This window comes from Podarcis bocagei, assembly GCF_964188305.1.
Source record: "Podarcis bocagei genome assembly, chromosome: 3".
Lineage (NCBI taxonomy): Eukaryota > Metazoa > Chordata > Lepidosauria > Squamata > Lacertidae > Podarcis > Podarcis bocagei.
Genome location: NC_138127.1, coordinates 87,463,559 through 87,486,604, shown reverse-complemented (window position 1 = coordinate 87,486,604; position 23,046 = coordinate 87,463,559). Strand labels below are relative to the sequence as shown.

Here is a 23,046-nt window from a genome sequence, read left to right as displayed (position 1 = left end):
TAATCTCGGCAAGGACCTTAAGGAAACTGTGTCCTACTGGGGGTCCCAAACTCAGGCCGGCCCCATTCACCCTAAGGGACTTCCAGAAACGTAAGGTCCCCACAATGGACCTTACATATCTCCATATGTTGTCTTTCAGCTAGATCTAATATTTTCTAATATAATGCTTTGGAATTACTTCAGATGTGTTTTCCATGAAGTTCCATTTTGTGGGGTAATTGCAGCCTCATACAACCAGTGTGTTTAGTACCAGCTAATACATGAAGAGGTTAAGACCACAGAACTCTTTTCCTAGACTTTGATCATGCCCCCTCCCCTCTGGTGCTGAAGGCTTAGAAAAGTGCTTTGTTTATTCAGCCCACCATGTGAATGCCATATGTAATGGAGGTCTGAACCACGGGCTCCCGGCTTAGACCGTGTGTTTATATAAACTTTACCATATTTTTAACCCAAGGTTTCTTCCAGTTTTTCTTGCCGCTTTATGGGAAAATGCATGAATCAAACTTTAGAAGTTTGTAAGTAAGAACCATTTTAACTTACTAACCAATGTGCTATGTCAAATGCTAAAGGAAAGCACTGGAACTGACTTAGAATGGGATATTTAAAATGATCTAATTGCCTATATTCCCATACTTTACTGCTGCACGTTTTGTGACTTCTAAAAACTCTTCCCTGGGCTCTCTCTTACTGGAGAGTATTTAGCCCCACCTTTTGATTTAGGAATCCATTGAATTCTTTTTAATTAACCAAATAATTGACACATTGTGCTTAACAGAACTTGCACACCATTCTCTTGAATCCAAAGCCCCTTGTGATTGCAGTGTTTCCAGATGCTTAGCTTTAGAAAGTACAGTGGCCCAAAAGCTCCCTTTACACGCTGATTGGGTAGGTTTGGGATACTGCTGCAGAAATAGTACTGGCTGTTTTGAACTCACCTGGTGCCACTGTCTCAGACTATGACCTCACTGCATAAAGAACATTCAAAGAAATGTTGACAAGCTAAGCGCATAAGGTTTTATTGTCTGCAAGTGAGCAGAGTCTTAAAACTTTGAATTGCAGAGATCACTTTCATCACAGCAGTTGAGTTTATAATGCATGCCATTTTCTGGGTCATCAGTTGCTGTATCACAGGGGACCTCATCCTTCTTTGAACAACCAAGTATTTTTTCAAAAACTTCCTCAGCTGAGTAAAGGGACAGAAAGCAAGAAAAAGGAGGAGAGAAAAGAGTGAATGTTTGCATCACTATTGCCACCACAATGATAACTGAATTTCACCTAAAAGATCTAAAGTGCTCTCCTTTGAGCTGTGCCCCCTACTGAGAGTTCTGCAGAGCTTAGAAATAAATAGTCTGGCAATACTGATGACTGAAGGAAAGAAGAAACACAAAATTTATTACTCTTGGGGAACAAAGCTATTCTGGGTATAGGCACACACTCCTCCCCTGCTCCCTAATCTGCTCTAGCAGAAACCCAGAACAGGTTTAAGCAGTTCATATGGGAAGGAAAGGTGGGAGGGGGATACTTGTTATGTGATCAGACCTTGCTACCCACATGCATATTGTGGGACATTGCAGTCAAACATAATTGTGCATGAGTGCTAGTTAGTGTATGAAGGGGTTAATACCAGAAAACTGTGTTTTCTAGAATCATTGAGGTCCCACACTGTCTTCTCCAGTGAGGGAAGAAGTCAAGCCTTCTCTTCCTTTCCACACTCTCTTCCACCATTCAATGTGTCTGAGCTTGCTCCCTACAAGCTCAGACTGTGTTTTTGAAACTAAACTTCTATGTTTTACACCAAAGAGCGTTCTACCTGATTTCTGCTTGCCACTGCGTGGAACAAATAATAAATCAGTCTTTTGCATCTGTAAGTAAAGCATTTGAAAACTTCCTTAACAACGTGTGGTGTTTTAAATGCTAAGAGGGATAGAAAGGGGTTCACTGTTTTAGTGGATTAAATGGGATATTAAAGCAGCTATCCCCACGCTGTCCTACTGCACAAAGTGTGACATGATTTTAAACCCTGCTGGGTCATTCTGTGTGCTAGCCCTGCTCTTCGGATCTAGGGACCCCACCTCTTCTGTTTTTGAAATTCGTCACTTGAATCTAATTTTTCCACCCCCCATATTCCTCACTTAGTGCCACATTGAATTCTATTTCCCTTTATTGTATCGCTAGCCCCCCCCCCAAAAAAAGACACTTAAGGGGAAAGGGAATATGGAGCCCATAGAAGGTACAACCTTATAGCAGGTGATGTTTTTTTTTACCTTTATAGAAAATTAATGCAATACACTGTCCTTCACCATCAATTTCACAGGTACTCATTTCGCATTTTTCTCCTTCTTCCTTGGCTACGCACAGTGAACACTGGAGAGCATCTGCTCCAAAAGACAAAGTCTTATGTGAATAAATGAGGGTAGCCTTGTAGCCGTTTGGTTGGAAATCTTCATATTCTCGGCAAGAAAGTAATCCCTTAGGTCAGGGTTTCCCAAACTTGGGCCTCTGTTTGTTTTTTGACTACATTTCCCATCATCCCTGACCACAGGTCCTGCTATTTAGGGATGATGCAACTTGTAGTCCAACAACAGCTGGAGACCCCCAAGTTTGGGAAACCCTGCCTTAGGTTAGTACAAGGATTGTTAACTCTTTGGGGACTATGGACATATTTATAAACAAGAAAAATTGACATGGGCAACACATTGCAACCAAGCACACATCACTATCTGGTCTACGGGTGACAAATAGGGCTCTTATTTCAAGTCTTGCCTCCTCAAGGGGCGGAGAGGGGATGTCGTAGGTACCAGGGATGTGCCTGTGGATGCATATCCACTCATGGGTGACACTTTGGCAGCCCCTAGGTTACAAAAACAACATTGACGGAATGTTCACAGACAGTGTACTTCAAAAAAAGAAATGGAAATCTATCTTGTTTTCAGAATGCCTGATTTCAGATTTTTGAATCTGTAAACTTACTTTCAGACAATGGAAAAAGGGTAATGGGCCTAGGCTCAGCTTCCTTTCCTTCTGTCCCCTTCCCTCTTCTTTCTTTCTTTCTTTCTTTCTTTCTTTCTTTCTTTCTTTCTTTCTTTCTTTCTTTCTTTCTTTCTTTCTTGTATTGGTATCTTACAATTGCTGCCCCCATAGGCACACAGGGGCAGGCATCTCTTTCTACATTACCATTCCCCAGGAAGGGACAGCACTGTCAATTCCTGAGATCACAATTTTGTTTTGCCACGTGGCCTCAGAGCTGCTCTAAGCAGCTGGAAAATACTAAAGAGGGAAAGAGGCATTCCACAGACCACCTCTTCAGAATATTCAATATTGCTGCTTGAAAAGCTGGGTTGATTTTTCCTTACATAATTTGCCCCCAATGGGATTAAAAGGAGTTGGCACAGGATGGAAATAAATTGACCCATCTGTCCCCAGCTCTGAGATGATGGAGCTCATGATTTGACCACAGCTTGAGTTCATTCTGTATTTGCAAAGTATCTCTACCAAGACACCTCTACCCTGGCATTCCAATTTAAATATTAGGGAGAGTGGCATGCATAAATAAATAAATAAATAAATAAATAAGTATATCTCAGCAGGCTGTAGCAGTTGGCAGGAAAGGTGCAAATGTGAAGCAGGACCACTCCATCCACTCGACTGCAACTACTGTTGCCTTTAGCTCTCCCTCTCCTTCAGTTGTCAGCTAAAAACAATCCTTCCATCAAGTGGCAGCAGATAACAGAATCAGGGTCATTTTATTGGCTTAGCTGAGATTCTATGGAGGAGGGAGAAGTTTGGTTTGGTTCATATTTCGATGTGAATCTACCTAAGTTACATTTTCCTTCTCCTTTGGCCCAGTCTACCTGCCTTGAACCTATCTCCCTTGGTTGATAATGCTTTCCCCAACTCTCGGAAGAAGAAGAAAACATACCTCCAGGTATAAGGCACAGGAAAGCACAGATTACCAGAAAAAGTAGGCCTGGGGTGGACATCTTGGAAGCAGAAGACACTGTGTATGTCGCAGCAGAAGCCTAAGTAATAGAGGAACAAATGCAGACCTTCACTGGATTCCACCAGAGTAGAAAAGCTTCTTCCTCTGTTCCTGTTAGAACCACTCTACAGATCACAGGGTACTCAGAAAGGACTTATAAAGATAAACTGGTGGGCCGTGACATTATGAACTGGCCACTCATTACAGGAAAATAATGATGTGTGGGAGGAACAGAGTCTTTTAGCTCAGGGCTACAATGGGCTCTGCAAGTCTCCACTGGCACATTTGGCCCTGCAGGACAAGACGTGTAATAATACATACATACATACATACATACATACATACATACATATTTTTATTTGCATTCTGCCTTTCTACAGTTCAAACCATACTCAAGGCAGCTTACATAATGAAAAAATGCATAACTACAACATCTCAAAAGTAGCCATCAATAGTAAATGCAAAACCAAACTGAACAATTTCAATAAATCGCAGCAGAAGATACAAAAACCCAAACAAACCCAGCAGCCAAAAGAGCAACCACTCCCTCCCCAACAACACCTCAAGCACCGTCCTCCCAGATCAGGTGTAAAAAGGCCAGAGCTTCATGTTGCATGCCTATTTAAAAATATGTCCCACTGAGCAGAATGAGGCTCATTGCTCTGGTATTTATATATACAGGTGAAACTCAGAAAATTACAATATTGTGGAAAAGTTCATTTATTTCAGTAATCCAACTTAAAAGGTGAAACTAATATATGAGATAGACTCATGACATGCAAAGCGAGATATGTCGAGCCTTTATTTGTTATAATTGTGATGATCATGGCGTACAGCTGATGAAAACCCCAAATTAACAATCTCAGAAAATTGGAATATTAAATGAAATCAGCAATACAAGGATTGCAAATAGAGCAATATTGGACCTCTGAGAAGCATGCAGATGACATGGCTCCCCAAATCAACACAGACTGTGGAAACGTCACACTGGACTTCAAGCATCTGGCATTGTATGCCTCCCCATTCTTCCTCCAGACTCTGGATCCTTGGTTTCCAAATGAGATGCAAAAGCTGCTCTCATCAGGAAAGGGATTTGGAGAGCCACATCATCAGCTGGTTATGGTCCACTGTGCTTCATTAAGTCCAGGGTCAACACAGCCATCTACCAGGAGATTTTGGAGCACTTCATGCTTCCTTGCGCAGATTAGCTTTATGGGGATGCTGACTTCATTTTCCAGCAGGACTTTGGCACCTGCCCACACTGCCAAAAGTACCAAAACATGGTTGAGTGCCCATGGGATTACTGTGCTTGATTGGACAGCAAACTCGCCTGACCTGAACCCCATAGAGAATCTATGGGGCATTGCCAAGAGAAAGATGAGAGACATGAGACCGAGCAATGCAGAAGAGCTGAAAAACCCACCATGGCTAATAGTGTGGATAGTTTTATCTTCCATCCAAATGACCAATCCTCATTTCAACCCATCCTGGTTAGCTACCATCAGTACTTTCTGTGGGAGAAAGTTCCCCCTTTGCGTGTCAATGGGGCAGTGTTGCTATTAATTTTCAAGGGATAAAAGCATCGCCCCTGAAAAACCAGCTTGGAGAAAAACAGCCCCTGCCCACCAATGACCCTTGGGACAACATTGCTGGCGGGTCATGGCGGGAGGTGGCTTTTTGCACACCTGTCAGTCGCCTCAGCGACATCACTCATCATGACTGTTTTTGAGGGCTGAAGGTTCCTTCTCCTGTATGCAAATCTATATGTTTCTTCCAGAGTTCTAAATTTCATGAGTAGAGAATGATCCTCAGTGCAAAACCTGGGCAAAGTCAGCATTCGCTGCATAGCGATTGGGGAAGGAGGTACACTACTAGGCACATTGATCTTCAAAGCTTATTAGGTGAGTCAGGGGTGTACTCTACTTTCTAGGCACATTTTCAAAGATTTGGGACAGGAATGAACAGGAAGTGGTTGGAACAACAGATCTGATGGATGGATCATCTAGTCCCTACTTTGGGAGTCAGGGTATCCTCACTGAATCAGAAGGGATGAGCTGGCAATTTAGTAGCATTTCCATATTAAATAGCTTTGCTTTTTTGCCATGCTGTGTTATTTGAAAGGAAGTAAAGGTAAAAAAAAGTAGAAGCACTCTGTTTAATTAATTAATTAATCAACCAAGTAATTAAAAATTTCATGTGTGACAAAATAGTACATACTGCTCTCCACTTTCAATTCACAAAGTCTTTTCAGAGTTCATTTACATTCAGTTTGAGACGCCAGGTTATCATAAGCATTATGCAGTTAGAGAAGAAAGGAGGGGGAGCTCTGTGCATGTTGCCTTGTGGCTTCAATCCAGGATGGGGGCAGGATACTCCATTTGCTGCTCTTTCCCAGTGAAAATGTACTTGGATATATTGTTCCCAAGTCCCTGGAAGAGATGACTATATGAAGAGTATCATGCAGACCCCTTTGAACCTTTAGAATATCATATTGATGAACAAGAGCAATAATCTTATGGTTGGTTACATTGATATCAATAAGAATGGTTTTGTGGTCCGCTGCCTTATGAGTTGTTAAACATATAATAAAATGTATTTTTCATGGATTCAAAATTGGAATTTGGCACAGTAGAACATAGTTTAATTTTGGATTTTATAACCAGAGGGGGCCTTCTTAGTGGTGCAGCCTGTTCGATCTCTCTGGGCTCAAGGAATGCAATCTTTCATTGTTGGTCATTTAAATTCTCCCTACTAGAAGACAGCTGTCTTTGGAAGGTGTTCCAATCTCCATGGTTAGAAGATGTTAAGCAAAGGTTGGGCTGCCACCTATTGGAGATGATGTAGCAGTGGATTTCCTGCATTGGCAGGAAGTTGCTGTGGATGATCTTTGAGGTACTTTCCAACTTTATGATTCCATCTGTCAAGCCAGTGTGTTCCTGGACCATTTCAACCTTGTATTAAACCCACCTAAGGATACATTAGGGACATGGGTGGCGCTGTGGGTGAAACCACATAGCCTAGGGCTTGTAGATCAGAAGGTCGGCGGTTCAAATTCCCACAACGGGGTGAGCTCCCATTGCCAGTTCAAAAGCACGTCAACGTGCAAGTAGATAAATAGGTCCCACTCCAGCGGGGACCTAAATGGTGTTCCGTGCACTGCTCTGGTTCGCCAGAAGCGGCTTAGTCATGCTGGCCACATGACCCGGAAGCTGTATGCTGGCTCCCTCGGCCAATAAAGCGAGATGAGCGCCGCAACCCCAGAGTCGGTCACGACTGGACCTAATGGTCAGGGGTCCCTTTACCTTTACCTTAAGGATACATTGTGAAGGCTATGATGCTAGTCCTGATTCTTTCTGACTGCAGATGGGAAACTGAAGGTCTTAATGCTTCCCTGATTCAACATACCTTCAAACCTGATATATCATGGAGTAGGGTTATCGGTTTGCCTTTTTAGTCCTGATTATTATATAATCTGTTGTGTACTGAGTTGAATAGGATCCAAACTGCAGCAGTCTGATTGGTCGTAGAACAACAGGATTTAGAATGCAGCAGTCTGATTGGTCCAAGAACAATGCAGCAGTATGATTGGTTGGCAGGAACCACCCAATCATGCTCCAGATATAAGTGAATCCACAACCTGATTGGCTTACAGTAGAATTCCAGAATTAACCAATCATGTGCAGCTTATTGTGTAAATAATGTATATAAAGCAGATACTTTGAGGGGACTTTCATTCATTCCTCCTCACCACTATGAGCTGAATAAAGAGCATGAAATCACTTTGCGACTCTGAGTATATTTCACTGGCGACGAAGGTGGGATCCCGCTGAGCTGACTGCCACACACAGCACCGCAACACCGCCACCTGCCGCACCACTGCCTCGCACCGTGTATCCAGGCTTTAGCTCCGGGACACAAGGAACTCAGAATGGCAACCGACAGCAGCTTCTCGCCGTTCAACCCAGCATCTGGAGACTGGGAAGCGTATGCCTCCCGTTTCACCTTCCTCCTAGAAGCCAAAGGGGTCACCCATGAAGAAGACACCAAGAAGAGGGCGATATTCTTCAGCATCTGCGGAGAGGAGACATTTGAAATCGCCCGGGCTTTCCTTGCACCTGAAGACGTCGCTACTGTTCCATACAAAACAATAATGGAACAGCTGAAGGGACACTTTTCGCCGCAGCCCTCAGTGGTGGCTCGTTGAAATGCCTTCTACGCAAAGCGGCAAGCCCCTGGGGAACCCATAACTGGGTTTGTGACCTCTCTCCGCCAAGCTGCCCGGTTCTGCAACTTCTCAGAGCTGGAGAACATGCTTCGTGACCGCCTCGTCGGTGGCCTGAAGGATGAGAAGCTGCAACGACGCCTCTACGCCAAGAAGGACCTAACGTTCCAGGTCACTCTGGAGGAGGCCCTGGCAACGGAAGCTGCCAAGAGGTCGACGCAAGAGGCACGGCTGAGCCTGCCACCCCAACCAAGGGTCCACCATGAAGACCTCACCGACGACTCAGGATCTGACAGGGAGGAGGTGCTCCGAGTACAGCAGCGCACTCAAGCAGCCCACATACCACAGCTGCCTCGACGAGAAGGAGGGAACTGCACAAGCTGCGGGGAAAGTCACGAGAGGAGGACCTGCCGTTTCCGCAACGCAGAGTGCAGCTAGTGCAGAAAATTGGGACACATCGCTCAGGTGTGTCGAGCTCGGCCTACCCGACACCAGGCATCAGGTGACCAATCCAAGAGCCCCAGGTCCCGGGGCCCAACGCACCAAGGCAACTCTACAGAGCTCACGGACTTCCAGGTATAACAGTTGCCCCACCCCAACGTAGAGAAAATTTATGTAGAGGTACAGATAGAGGGGGCCCCATGCCGCATGGAGCTTGACACGGGCTCAACTATATCCATAATCTCGGCAAGGACCTTAAGGAAACTGTGTCCTACTGGGGGTCCCAAACTCAGGCCGGCCCCATTCACCCTCCGGGACTTCCAGAAACGTAAGGTCCCCACAGTGGACCTTACATATCTCCATATGTTGTCTTTCAGCTAGATCTAATATTTTCTAATATAATGCTTTGGAATTACTTCAGATGTGTTTTCCATGAAGTTCCATTTTGTGGGGTAATTGCAGCCTCATACAACCAGTGTGTTTAGTACTGGTTAATACATGAAGAGGTTAAGACCACAGAACTCTTTTCCTAGACTTTGATCATGCCCCCTCCCCTCTGGTGCTGAAGGCTTAGAAAAGTGCTTTGTTTATTCAGCCCACCATGTGAATGCCATACGTAATGGAGGTCTGAACCACGGGCTTCTTGCTTAGACCGTGTGTTTATATAAACTTTACCATATTTTTAACCCAAGGTTTCTTCCAGTTTTTCTTGCCGCTTTATGGGAAAATGCATGAATCAAACTTTAGAAGTTTGTAAGTAAGAACCATTTTAACTTACTAACCAATGTGCTATGTCAAATGCTAAAGGAAAGCACAGGAACTGGCTTAGAATGGGATATTTAAAATGATCTAATTGCCTATATTCCCATGCTTTACTGCTGCATGTTTTGTGACTTCTAAAAACTCTTCCCTGGGCTCTCTCTTACTGGAGAGTATTTAGCCCCACCTTTGGATTCAGGAATCCATTGAATTCTTTTTAATTAACCAAATAATTGACACATTGTGCTTAACAGAACTTGCACACCATTCTCTTGAATCCAAAGCCCCTTGTGATTGCAGTGTTTCCAGATGCTTAGCTTTAGAAAGTACAATGGCCCAAAAGCTCCCTTTACACGCTGATTGGGTAGGTTTGGGACATTGCTGCAGAAATAGGACTGGCTGCTTTGAACTCAACTTGTGCCACTGTCTCAGACTATGACCTCACTGCATAAAGAACATTCAAAGAAAAGTTGACAAGCTAAGAGCATAAGCTTTTATTGTCTGCAAGTGAGCAGAGTCTTAAAACTTTGAATTGCAGAGATCACTTTCATCACAGCAGTAGACTTTATAATGCATGCCACTTTCTGTGTCATCAGTTTTTGTATCACAGGAGACCTCATCCTTCTTTGAACAACCAAGCATTTTTTCATAAACTTCCTCACCTGAGAAAAGGGACAGAAAGCAGGAAAAAGGAGGAGAGAAAAGAGTGACTGTTTGCATCACTATTGCCACCACAATGATTAACTGAATTTCACCTAAAAGATCTAAACTGCTCTCCTTTGAGCTGTGCCCCCTACTGAGAGTTCTGCAGAGCTTAGAAATAAATAGTCTGGCAATACTGATGACTGAAGGAAAGAAGAAACACAAAATTTATTACTCTTGGGGAACAAAGCTATTCTGGGTATAGGCACACACTCCTCCCCTGCTCCCTAATCTGCTCTAGCAGAAACCCAGAACAGGTTTAAGCAGTTCATATGGGAAGGAAAGGTGGGAGGGGGATACTTGTTATGTGATCAAACCTTGCTACCCACATGCATACTGTGGGACATTGCAGTCAAACATAATTGTGCATGAGTGCTAGTTAGTGTATGAAGGGGTTAATACCAGAAAACTGTGTTTTCTAGAATCATTGAGGTCCCACACTGTCTTCTCCAGTGAGGGAAGAAGTCAAGCCTTCTCTTCCTTTCCACACTCTCTTCCACCATTCAATGTGTCTGAGCTTGCTCCCTACAAGCTCAGACTGCGTTTTTGAAACTAAACTTCTATGTTTTCCGCTAAAGAGCATTCTACCTGATTTCTGCTTGCCACTGCGTGGAACAAATAATAAAGCAGTCTTTTGCATCTGTAAGTAAAGCATTTGAAAACTTCCTTAACAAGGTGTGGTGTTTTAAATGCTAAGAGGGATAGAAATGGGTTCACTGCTTTAGTGGATTAAATGGGATATTAAAGCAGCTTTAACAGCCTGTCCCCACACTATCCTACTGCACAAAGTGTGACATGATTTTAAACCCTGCTGGGTCTTTCTGTGTGCTAGCCCTGCTCTTTGGATCTAGGGACCCCACCTCTTCTGTTGTTGAAATTCGTCACTAGAATCTAATTTTTCCACCCCCCACATTCCTCACTTAGTGCCACATTGAATTCTATTTCCCTTTATTGTATCGCTAAGCCCCCCCCCCAAGACACTTAAGGGGAATGGGAATATGGAGCCCAAAGAAGGTACAACCTTATAGCAGGTGATGGTTTTTTTTTACCTTTATAGAAAATTACTGCAATACACTTTGTTTCACCATCAATTTCACAGGTACTCATTTCGCATTTTCCTCCTTCTTCCTCGGCTACGCAGAATGAACACTGGAGAGCATCTGCTCCAAAAGACAAAGTCTCATGTGAATAAACGAGGGTAGCCTTGTAGCCGTTTGGTTGGAAATCTTCATATTCTCGGCAAGAAAGTAATCCCTTAGGTCAGGGTTTCCCAAACTTGGGCCTCTGTTTGTTTTTTGACTACATTTCCCATCATCCCTGACCACAGATCCTGCTATTTAGGGATGATGCAACTTGTAGTCCAACAACAGCTGGAGACCCCCAAGTTTGGGAAACCCTGCCTTAGGTTAGTACAAGGATTGTTAACTCTTTGGGGACTATGGACATATTTATAAACAAGAAAAATTGACATGGGCAACACATTGCAACCAAGCACACATCACTATCTGGTCTACGGGGGACAAATAGGGCTCTTCTTTCAAGTCTTGCCTCCTCAAGGGGCGGAGAGGGGATATTGTCGGTACCAGGGATGTGCCTGTGGATGCATATCCACTTATGGGTGACACTTTGGCAGCCCCTAGGTTACAAAAACAACATTGACGGAATGTTCACAGACAGTGTGCTTCAAAAAAAGAAATGGAAAACTATCTTGTTTTCAGAATGCCTGATTTCAGATTTTTGAATCTGTAAACTGACTTTCAGACAATGGAAAAAGGGTAATGGGCCTAGGCTCAGCTTCCTTTCCTTCTGTCCCCTTCCCTTTTCTTTCTTTCTTTCTTTCTTTCTTTCTTTCTTTCTTTCTTTCTTTCTTTCTTTCTTTCTTTCTTGTATTGGTATCTTACAATTGCTGCCCCCATAGGCACACAGGGGCAGGCATCCCTTTCTACATTACAATTCCCCAGGAAGGGACAGCACTGTCAATTCCTGAGATCACAATTTTGTTTTGCCACATGGCCTCAGAGCTGCTCTAAGCAGCTGGAAAATACTAAAGAGGAAAAGAGGCATTCCACAGACCACCTCTTCAGAATATTCAATATTGCTGCTTGAAAAGCTGGGTTGATTTTTCCTTACATAATTTGCCCCAAATGGGATTAAAAGGAGTTGGCACAGGATGGAAATAAATTGACCCATCCGTCCCCAACTCCGAGATGATGGAGCCCTTGATTTGACCACAGCTTGAGTTCATTCTGTATTTGCAAAGTATCTCTACCGAGATACCTCTACCCTGGCATTCCAATATAAATATTAGGGAGAGTGGCATGCATAAATAAATATATAAATAAATAAGTATATCTCAGCAGGCTGTAGCAGTTGGCAGGAAAGGTGCAAATGTGAAGCAGGACCACTCCATCCACTCGACTGCAACTACTGTTGTCTTTAGCTCTCCCTCTCCTTCAGTTGTCAGCTAAAAACAATCCTTCCATCAAGTGGCAGCAGATAACAGAATCAGGGTCATTTTATTGGCTTAGCTGAGATTCTATGGAGGAGGGAGAAGTTTGGTTTGGTTCATATTTCGATGTGAATCTACCTAAGTTACATTTTCCTTCTCCTTTGGCCCAGTCTACCTGCCTTGAACCTATCTCCCTTGGTTGAGAATGCTTTCCCAAACTCTCGGAAGAAGAAGAAAACATACCTCCAGGTATAAGGCACAGGAAAGTACAGATTACCAGAAAAAGTTGGCCTGGGGTGGACATCTTGGAAGCAGAAGGCACTGTGTATGTCGCAGCAGAAGCCTAAGTAATAGAGGAAAAAATGCAGACCTTCACTGGATTCCACCAGAGTAGAAAAGCTTCTTCCTCTGTTCCTGTTAGAACCACTCTACAGATCACAGTGTACTCAGAAAGGACTTATAAAGATAAACTGGTGGGCCGTGACATTATGAACTGGCCAATCATTACAGGACAATAATGATGTGTGGGAGGAACAGAGTCTTTTAGCTCAGGGCTACAATGGGCTCTGCAAGTCTCCACTGGCACATTTGGACAAGACGTGTAATAATACATACATACATACATACATACATACATACATATTTTTATTTGCATTCTGCCTTTCTACAGTTCAAACCATACTCAAGGCAGCTTACATAATGAAAAAAATGCATAACTAAAACATCTCAAAAGTAGCCATCAATAGTAAATCGCAGCAGAAGATACAAAAACCCAAACAAACCCAGCAGCCATAAGAGCAACCACTCCCTCCCCAACAACACCTCAAGCACCGTCCTCCCAGATCAGGTGTAAAAAGGCCAGAGCTTCATGTTGCATGCCTATTTAAAAATATGCCCCACTGAGCAGAATGAGGCTCATTGCTCTGATATTTATATATACAGGTGAAACTCAGAAAATTACAATATTGTGGAAAAGTTCATTTATTTCAGTAATCCAACTTAAAAGGTGAAACTAATATATGAGATAGACTCATGACATGCAAAGCGAGATATGTCGAGCCTTTATTTGTTATAATTGTGATGATCATGGCGTACAGCTGATGAAAACCCCAAATTAACAATCTCAGAAAATTGGAATATTAAATGAAATCAGCAATACAAGGATTGTAAATAGAGCAATATTGGACCTCTGAGAAGCATGCAGATGACATGGCTCCCCAAATCAACACAGACTGTGGAAACGTCACACTGGACTTCAAGCATCTGGCATTGTATACCTCCCCATTCTTCCTCCAGACTCTGGATCCTTGGTTTCCAAATGGGATGCAAAAGCTGCTCTCATCAGAAATGAGATTTGGATAGCCATGTCAACAGCTGGTTATGGCCCACTGTGCTTCATTAAGTCCAGGGTCAACACAGCCATCTACCAGGAGATTTTGGAGCACTTCATGCTTCCTTGCGCAGATTAGCTTTATGGGGATGCTGACTTCATTTTCCAGCAGGACTTTGGCACCTGCCCACACTGCCAAAAGTACAAAAACCTGGTTCAGTGCCCATGGGATTACTGTGCTTGATTGGCCAGCAAACTCGCCTGACCTGAACCCCATAGAGAATCTATGGGGCATTGCCAAGAGAAAGATGAGAGACATGAGACCGAGCAATGCAGAAGAGCTGAAGAACCCATCATGGCTAATAGTGTGGATAGTTTTATCTTCCATCCAAATGACCAATCCTCATTTCAACCCATCCTGGTTAGCTACCATCAGTACTTTCTGTGGGAGAAAGTTCCCCCTTTGCGTGTCAATGGGGCAGTGTTGCTATTAATTTTCAAGGGATAAAAGCATCGCCCCTGAAAACCCAGCTTGGAGAAAAACAACCCCTGCCCACCAATGACCCTTGGGACAACATTGCTGGCGGGTCATGGCGGGAGGTGGCTTTTTGCCCACCTGCCAGTCGCCTCAGCAACATCACTCATCATGACTGTTTTTGAGGGCTGAAGGTTCCTTCTCCTGTATGCAAATCTATATGTTTCTTCCAGAGTTCTAAATTTCATGAGTAGAGAATGATCCTCAGTGTAAAACCTGGGCAAAGTCAGCATTCGCTGCATAGCGATTGGGGAAGGAGGTACACTACTAGGCACATTGATCTTCAAAGCTTATTGGGTGAGTCAGGGGTGTACTGTACTTTCTAGGCACATTTTCAAAGATTTGGGACAGGGATGAACAGGAAGTGGTTGGAACAACAGATCTGATGGATGGATCACCTAGTCCCTACTTTGGGAGTCAGGGTATCCACACTGAATCAGAAGGGATGAGCTGGCAATTTAGTAGCATTTCCATATTAAATTGCTTTGCTTTTTTGCCATGCTGTGTTATTTGAAAGGAAGTAAAGGGAAAAAAGAAGTAGAAGCACTCTGTTTAATTAATTAATTAATTAATCAAACAATTAATTAAAAATTTCATGTGTGACAAAATAGTACATACTTCTCTCCACTTTCAATTCCAGCGGGGAGGTAAATGGCGTTTCCGTGCACTGCTCTGGTTTGCCAGAAGCGGCTTAGTCATGCTGGCCACATGACCCGGAAGCTGTATGCTGGCTCCCTCGGCCAATAAAGTGAGATGAGCGCCGCAACTCCAGAGTCGGTCATGACTGGACCCAATGGTCAGGGGTCCCTTTACCTTTACCTTAAGGATACATTGTGAAGGCTATGATGCTAGTCCTAATTCTTTCTGACTGCAGATGGGAAACTGAAGGTCTTAATGCTTCCCTGATTCAACACACTTTCAAACCTGATATATCATGGAGTAGGGTTATCGGTTTGCCTTTGTAGTCCTGATTATTATATAATCTGTTATGTACTGAGTTGAATAGGATCCAAACTGCAGCAGTCTGATTGGTCCTAGAACAATAGGATTCAGAATGCAGCAGTCTGATTGGTCCAAGAACAATGCAGCAGTATGATTGGTTGGCAGGAACCACCCAATCATGCTCCAGATATAAGTGAATCCACAACCTGATTGGCTTACAGTAGAATTCCAGAATTAACCAATCATGTGCAGCCCATTGTGTAAATAATGTATATAAAGCAGATACTTTGAGGGGACTTTCATTCATTCCTCCTCACCACTATGAGCTGAATAAAGAGCATGAAATCACTTTGCGACTCTGAGTATATTTCACTGGCGACGAAGGTGGGATCCCGCTGAGCTGACTGCCACACACAGCACCGCAACACCGCCACCTGCCGCACCACTGCCTCGCACCGTGTATCCAGGCTTCAGCTCCGGGACACAAGGAACTCAGAATGGCAACCGACAGCAGCTTCTCGCCTTTCAACCCAGCATCTGGAGACTGGGAAGCGTATGCCTCCCGTTTCACCTTACTCCTAGAAGCCAAAGGGGTCACCGATGAAGAAGACGCCAAGAAGAGCGCGATATTCTTCAGCATCTGCTGAGAGGAGACATTTGAAATCGCCCGGGCTCTCCTTGCACCTGAAGACGTCGCTACTGTTCCATACAAAACAATAATGGAACAGCTGAAGGGACACTTTTCGCCGCAGCCCTCAGTGGTGGCTCGTCAAAATGCCTTCTACGCAAAGCGGCAAGCCCCTGGGGAAATCATAACTGGGTTTGTGACCTCTCTCCACCAAGCTGCTCGGTTCTGCAACTTCTCAGAGCTGGAGAACATGCTTCGTGATCGCCTCGTCGGTGGCCTGAAGAATGAGAAGCTGCAACGACGCCTCTACGCCAAGAAGGACCTAACGTTCCAGGTCGCTCTGGAGGAGGCCCTGGCAACAGAAGCTGCCGAGAGGTCGACGCAAGAGGCACGGCTGAGCCTGCCACCCCAACCAAGGGTCCACCATGAAGACCTCACCGACGACTCAGGAGCTGACAGGGAGGAGGTGCACCGAGTACAGCAGCGCACTCAAGCAGCCCACATACCACAGCTGCCTCGACGAGAAGGAGGGAACTGCGCAAGCTGCGGGGAAGGTCACGAGAGGAGGACCTGCCGTTTCCGCAATGCAGAGTGCAGGCAGTGCAGAAAATTGGGACACATCGCTCAGGTGTGTCGAGCTCGGCCCACCCGACGCTCGGCCCACCCCAGGTCCTGGGGCCCAACGCACCAAGGCAACTCTACAGAGCTCACGGACTTTCAGGTATACCAGTTGCCCCATCCCAACGTAGAGAAAATTTATGTAGAGGTACAGATAGAGGGGGCCCCATGCCGCATGGAGCTTGACACGGGCTCAACTATATCCATAATCTCGGCAAGGACCTTAAGGAAACTGTGTCCTACTGGGGGTCCCAAACTCAGGCCGGCCCCATTCACCCTCCGGGACTTCCAGAAACGTAAGGTCCCCACAATGGACCTTACATATCTCCATATGTTGTCTTTCAGCTAGGTCTAATATTTTCTAATATAATGCTTTGGAATTACTTCAGATGTGTTTTCCATGAAGTTCCATTTTGTGGGGTAATTGCAGCCTCATACGACCAGTGTGTTTAGTACCAGTTAATACATGAAGAGGTTAAGACCACAGAACTCTTTTCCTAGACTTTGATCATGCCCCCTCCCCTCTGGTGCTGAAGGCTTAGAAAAGTGCTTTGTTTATTCAGCCTACCATGTGAATGCCATATGTAATGGAGGTCTGAACCACGGGCTCCCGGCTTAGACCGTGTGTTTATATAAACTTTACCATATTTTTAACCCAAGGTTTCTTCCAGTTTTTCTTGCCACTTTATGGGAAAATGCATGAATCAAACGTTAGAAGTTTGTAAGTAAGAAATATTTTAACTTACTAACCAATGTGCTCTGTCAAATGCTAAAGGAAAGCACTGGAACTGCCTTAGAATGGGATATTTAAAATGATCCAATTGCCTATATTCCCATGCTTTACTGCTGCATGTTTTGTGACTTCTAAAAACTCTTCCCTGGGCTCTCTCTTACTGGAGAGTATTTAGCCCCACCTTTGGATTTAGGAATCCATTGAATTCTTTTTAATTAACCAAATAATTGACACATTGTGTGTTGAGTCCCACAGTTGCCACCCCCCAAAATAATTCACACTTCACACGTCAATTTTTGTTTGGGTTTTTGGCATAATTTTGGCCACAACTTTATTCAAATACAAATATGTGAGTGGTTGCTTAGGCATTGGTTATGACTATCTGTCCACGCCCTCAGGGACAGAGCTGGCATTCCAGACACCAGCGGAAGCCAGAGGCATTCGGGACACCAGCGGAAGCCTTAGTGGGAAACAAGTATTGGGTGAGCAAATGAAGCTGGGCATCAGTCCCTCACTACTCACCCTCATGTTCCTTTGGGGCTTGCACGGCCCAAGTCCGATGCCAGGGACAAGGACGAAAAGAATGGCAAGCCCCTGGATTCCTTTAATGGAATTCCCTTCGCATCATTTGGAGGGGTAGGCACTTACCCCTCCAAGAACCACCTTAACCAATGCCTAACCGCCATGGAGCCTCAAGCTCACCGCCAAACCACTCACAGCCCCAGCCAAGCCCTTAGCTTAGCCACCACTGCACCTAGCCAAGCCTCGTTCCCAGAGGCAGAAAGGTGCACCCCATCAGCCCTAAAAAGGGGCGTAGCTTGAAACAGAATCGCCGGATGGGAAATCACATCACCATCCAACTCAAAAATCTTAGCCACCGCAGAATTGATGCATTTTCTGGCCCTTTCTGTGGCTGCGGGGCAATGACTGCCCACCCAAGTGTGGCGTTGCAGCAGCTTAGACCAAAATAATTTAGCTGACGGCACCAATGTTCGCAGCATCTCCAAATCACTTAAAATTGCAGCACGAGTGAGAGACAGTCCACGGATACCAGGTCGTTCTCACCCAGCTGCACCACAATAGCCGAGGGTGGCCCTTCCAAAAGCAGCTGACTCCGAATCCTCGGCAGGAACTCCGACCAGCGCATACCCGGTCTGGACACCCACGACAACTGCACATGTGGAGGGAAGCCGAGACCTGGACCCAATCTGGACTGCCTTGCTGCGACACGAGCCCAATGGATGATGCTGTGTCCCACCAACCAGATGCGAACAGCCGCCAGACCTGAGATAAACAAAAACAAACAGCATAAGATTCCGAAAGTATTAATGGACATAGCCTCGAAAGGCATCCGACTTCCAACGCCCCAAATCCTTTATCCTAGCGGCTGACAAGCCCCAATGAGCAGCCGTTGTAGCGGCCCCAATCCTGAAGGAGTGCGGGGCGAAACCATCCGACGTGCCGTCACAAGCGATAATCGCTTTACGCATCACCTGCGCAAACTGGTGTCTCGTCAGGGGCAACCCATTTTCATGTCTAAGTAAAGGCCCATCACCCGTGAGGCGTACTGCTAAGTACTTACTGACATCCTTTACCGGGCAAGGGCCTGTTTCTCCCGTAGCAGGGAGACGAATGACGGCGCCCCTACCTTTCTGATCAGTCTTAGAATTTCTGACTGTGATTTTCAATTCTGTGGGGGTTAGCTGCACATCCGAGAGAAAAAGGCCCCTGGAACGGCCATCCCTATTATTTTCCAACACCAGTTCGCCCACTCTCAGAGCACCAAAAAAGGCGATAGAAAAGGCGGCCGAGAAAAGGCAAGCCTCATACCCAGACCAGCATACCACCCACAGTCTCTTGAGCATCCTACTCAACAAATCAAAAGAAATGGGGCACCGCGAGGCTGGCTGGGACGGACGAAGTCTGCCCCAGCCCTCAAGGGCCCTGCGCACTATATACTTCGCACAAGGGTCCTTATCATAAAATGTCTTACAGAAAAAGGCTATGGCAGCCGCCTGAATCTTAATGGTCCTTGCTGCCCGCCCCAACTGAAATAAATGGGCCAAATACTTCAACACCTGCGAAGAGGTGGGGGGAACACCCTCTAAATTGGAGGTTGTCCGGCGCCTGAACGTCAAAAAATCGGTCCAAGCCTTTGTGTAAGACCTAAGGGTAGAAGGAGAAACCGAAGCCGCTATTCCCTGCAAGACTAATTGCTGCCAAGGTTCCAGAGATGATCCGGGAAATATTCCGGACGTATTTGTGCCTCTGGAACCAGAAGTCTGAACCGCTCCATCTGAAAATGGGACAGAGCATCAGCAATATCGTTAGACACCCCAGGAATAAAACGTGCAGAAAACACTATATTATGACGTAAACAATGCAACACGAAAGCCCGCAATAAGGCCGCCACCCTGGGAGAGCGTGATGACAGTTTCGCAAGCACGTTCACTACCGCCTGATTATCGGTCCAGAAGCAGACGCGACGGTTCCTGAATTCCTCGACCCGCAAATGGACCGCCACTGCAATGGGAAAAAACTCGAGAAATGTTAGATCCCGTGTGATTTCCCCACCCTGCTACTCAGGCGGCCAACGCTCTGCGCACCACCGCCCTTTCCAGTAAAGACCAAAACCCAGGGAACCAGCAGCATCTGATTGCACCTGGAAATCATTTTGCAAGTTTAGCGTATCTTGCCATAATGACACCCCATTGATTTCCTCCAGGAATTCCAGCCATATGGAAAGATCGGCCCTCACCTCCCTAGAAAGGCGCACCCTATGATGAGGGGCCCTCAACCCCACAGTAAGGAGAGCCAGGCACGAACAGAAAGGGCGTCCAGGCGCCACCACCCTGCATGTGAAATTTAGATGTCCCAACAATGACTGAATTTGCAGCAGAGATACTTTCTTCAACGGGAGCGGCTCCTCTATGACCATCTTCAAGGCTACCAGCTTGTCCATCGGCAAACTAGAAGTCTGGGCTACCGTATCCAACAGGATACCCAAATATATAAGCCGAGTAGAAGGACCCTCGGTCTTTTCCGCAGCAAGCGGAACCCCCAGCTCCTGCGTAAGGTCAGCAAAGGCCCGCAGCAGCACCGAGCACTCACCAGTATCGTGGGCCGAGGCCAATAAAAAATCATCCAAATAATGCGTGACCCCGCCCAGTCCTGTTTTAAATTTAAGGGCCCACTCAAGAAAAGTGCTAAATGATTCAAAAGCAGCGCAGGCTATTGAACAACCCACGGCTGCGCAGAATGAACACTGGAGAGCATCTGCTCCAAAAGACAAAGTCTCATGTGAATAAACGAGGGTAGCCTTGTAGCCGTTTGGTTGGAAATCTTCATATTCTCGGCAAGAAAGTAATCCCTTAGGTCAGGGTTTCCCAAACTTGGGCCTCTGTTTGTTTTTTGACTACATTTCCCATCATCCCTGACCACAGATCCTGCTATTTAGGGATGATGCAACTTGTAGTCCAACAACAGCTGGAGACCCCCAAGTTTGGGAACCCTGCCTTAGGTTAGTACAAGGATTGTTAACTCTTTGGGGACTATGGACATATTTATAAACAAGAAAAATTGACATGGGCAACACATTGCAACCAAGCACACATCACTATCTGGTCTACGGGGGACAAATAGGGCTCTTCTTTCAAGTCTTGCCTCCTCAAGGGGCGGAGAGGGGATATCGTCGGTACCAGGGATGTGCCTGTGGATGCATATCCACTTATGGGTCACACTTTGGCAGCCCCTAGGTTACAAAAACAACATTGACGGAATGTTCACAGACAGTGTGCGTCAAAAAAAGAAATGGAAAACTATCTTGTTTTCAGAATGCCTGATTTCAGATTTTTGAATCTGTAAACTTACTTTCAGACAATGGAAAAAGGGTAATGGGCCTAGGCTCAGCTTCCTTTCCTTCTGTCCCCTTCCCTTTTCTTTCTTTCTTTCTTTCTTTCTTTCTTTCTTTCTTTCTTTCTTTCTTTCTTGTATTGGTATCTTACAATTGCTGCCCCCATAGGCACACAGGGGCAGGCATCCCTTTCTACATTACCATTCCCCAGGAAGGGACCCATCCGTCCCCAGCTCTGAGATGATGGAGCCCATGATTTGACCACAGCTTGAGTTCATTCTGTATTTGCAAAGTATCTCTACCGAGATACCTCTACCCTGGCATTCCAATTTAAATATTAGGGAGAGTGGCATGCATAAATAAATAAATAAATAAATAAATAAATAAATATATCTCAGCAGGCTGTAGCAGTTGGCAGGAAAGGTGCAAATGTGAAGCAGGACCACTCCATCCACTCGACTGCAACTACTATTGTCTTTAGCTCTCCCTCTCCTTCAGTTGTCAGCTAAAAACAATCCTTCCATCAAGTGGCAGCAGATAACAGAATCAGGGTCATTTTATTGGCTTAGCTGAGATTCTATGGAGGAGGGAGAAGTTTGGTTTGGTTCATATTTCGATGTGAATCTACCTGTTACATTTTCCTTCTCCTTTGGCCCAGTCTACCTGCCTTGAACCTATCTCCCTTGGTTGATAATGCTTTCCCCAACTCTCGGAAGAAGAAGAAAACATACCTCCAGGTATAAGGCACAGGAAAGCACAGATTACCAGAAAAAGTTGGCCTGGGGTGGACATCTTGGAAGCAGAAGGCACTGTGTATGTCGCAGCAGAAGCCTAAGTAATAGAGGAACAAATGCAGACCTTCACTGGATTCCACCAGAGTAGAAAAGCTTCTTCCTCTGTTCCTGTTAGAACCACTCTACAGATCACAGTGTACTCAGAAAGGACTTATAAAGATAAACTGGTGGGCCGTGACATTATGAACTGGCCACTCATTACAGGACAATAATGATGTGTGGGAGGGACAGAGTCGTTTAGCTCAGGGCTACAATGGGCTCTGCAAGTCTCCACTGGCACATTTGGCCCTTCAGGACAAGACGTGTAATAATACATACATACATACATACATACATACATACATACATATTTTTATTTGCATTCTGCCTTTCTACAGTTCAAACCATACTCAAGGCAGCTTACATAATGAAAAAATGCATAACCACAACATCTCAAAAGTAGCCATCAATAGTAAATGCAAAACCAAACTGAACAATTTCAATAAATCGCAGCAGAAGATACAAAAAACCAAACAAACCCAGCAGCCACAAGAGCAACCACTCCCTCCCCAACAACACCTCAAGCACCGTCCTCCCAGATCAGGTGTAAAAAGGCCAGAGCTTCATGTTGCATGCCTATTTAAAAATATGTCCCACTGAGCAGAATGAGGCTCATTGCTCTGATATTTATATATACAGGTGAAACTCAGAAAATTACAATATTGTGGAAAAGTTCATTTATTTCAGTAATCCAACTTAAAAGGTGAAACTAATATATGAGATAGACTCATGACATGCAAAGCGAGATATGTCGAGCCTTTATTTGTTATAATTGTGATGATCATGGCGTACAGCTGATGAAAACCCCAAATTAACAATCTCAGGAAATTGGAATATTAAATGAAATCAGCAATACAAGGATTGCAAATAGAGCAATATTGGACCTCTGAGAAGCATGCAGATGACATGGCTCCCCAAATCAACACAGACTGTGGAAACGTCACACTGGACTTCAAGCATCTGGCATTGTATGCCTCCCCATTCTTCCTCCAGACTCTGGATCCTTGGTTTCCAAATGAGAT

At 45.0% G+C, this 23,046-nt stretch overlaps 1 long non-coding RNA gene across 2 annotated transcripts; it reads right to left on the bottom strand.

Moving 5' to 3' along the window:
- Window positions 1-1,011: 1,011 nt before the first annotated feature.
- On the bottom strand, window positions 1,012-22,097 carry LOC308583141. 2 transcript variants are annotated; one of them, XR_014006080.1, is made up of 3 exons: window positions 21,923-22,097; window positions 2,265-2,375; window positions 1,012-1,183 (listed from the first exon to the last, which is right to left on the bottom strand). It is a non-coding gene; the product is annotated as an uncharacterized lncRNA (long non-coding RNA). The 2 variants fall into 2 exon arrangements; XR_014006081.1 differs by lacking the exon at window positions 21,923-22,097 and adding an exon at window positions 3,920-4,097.
- Window positions 22,098-23,046: the final 949 nt, after the last annotated feature.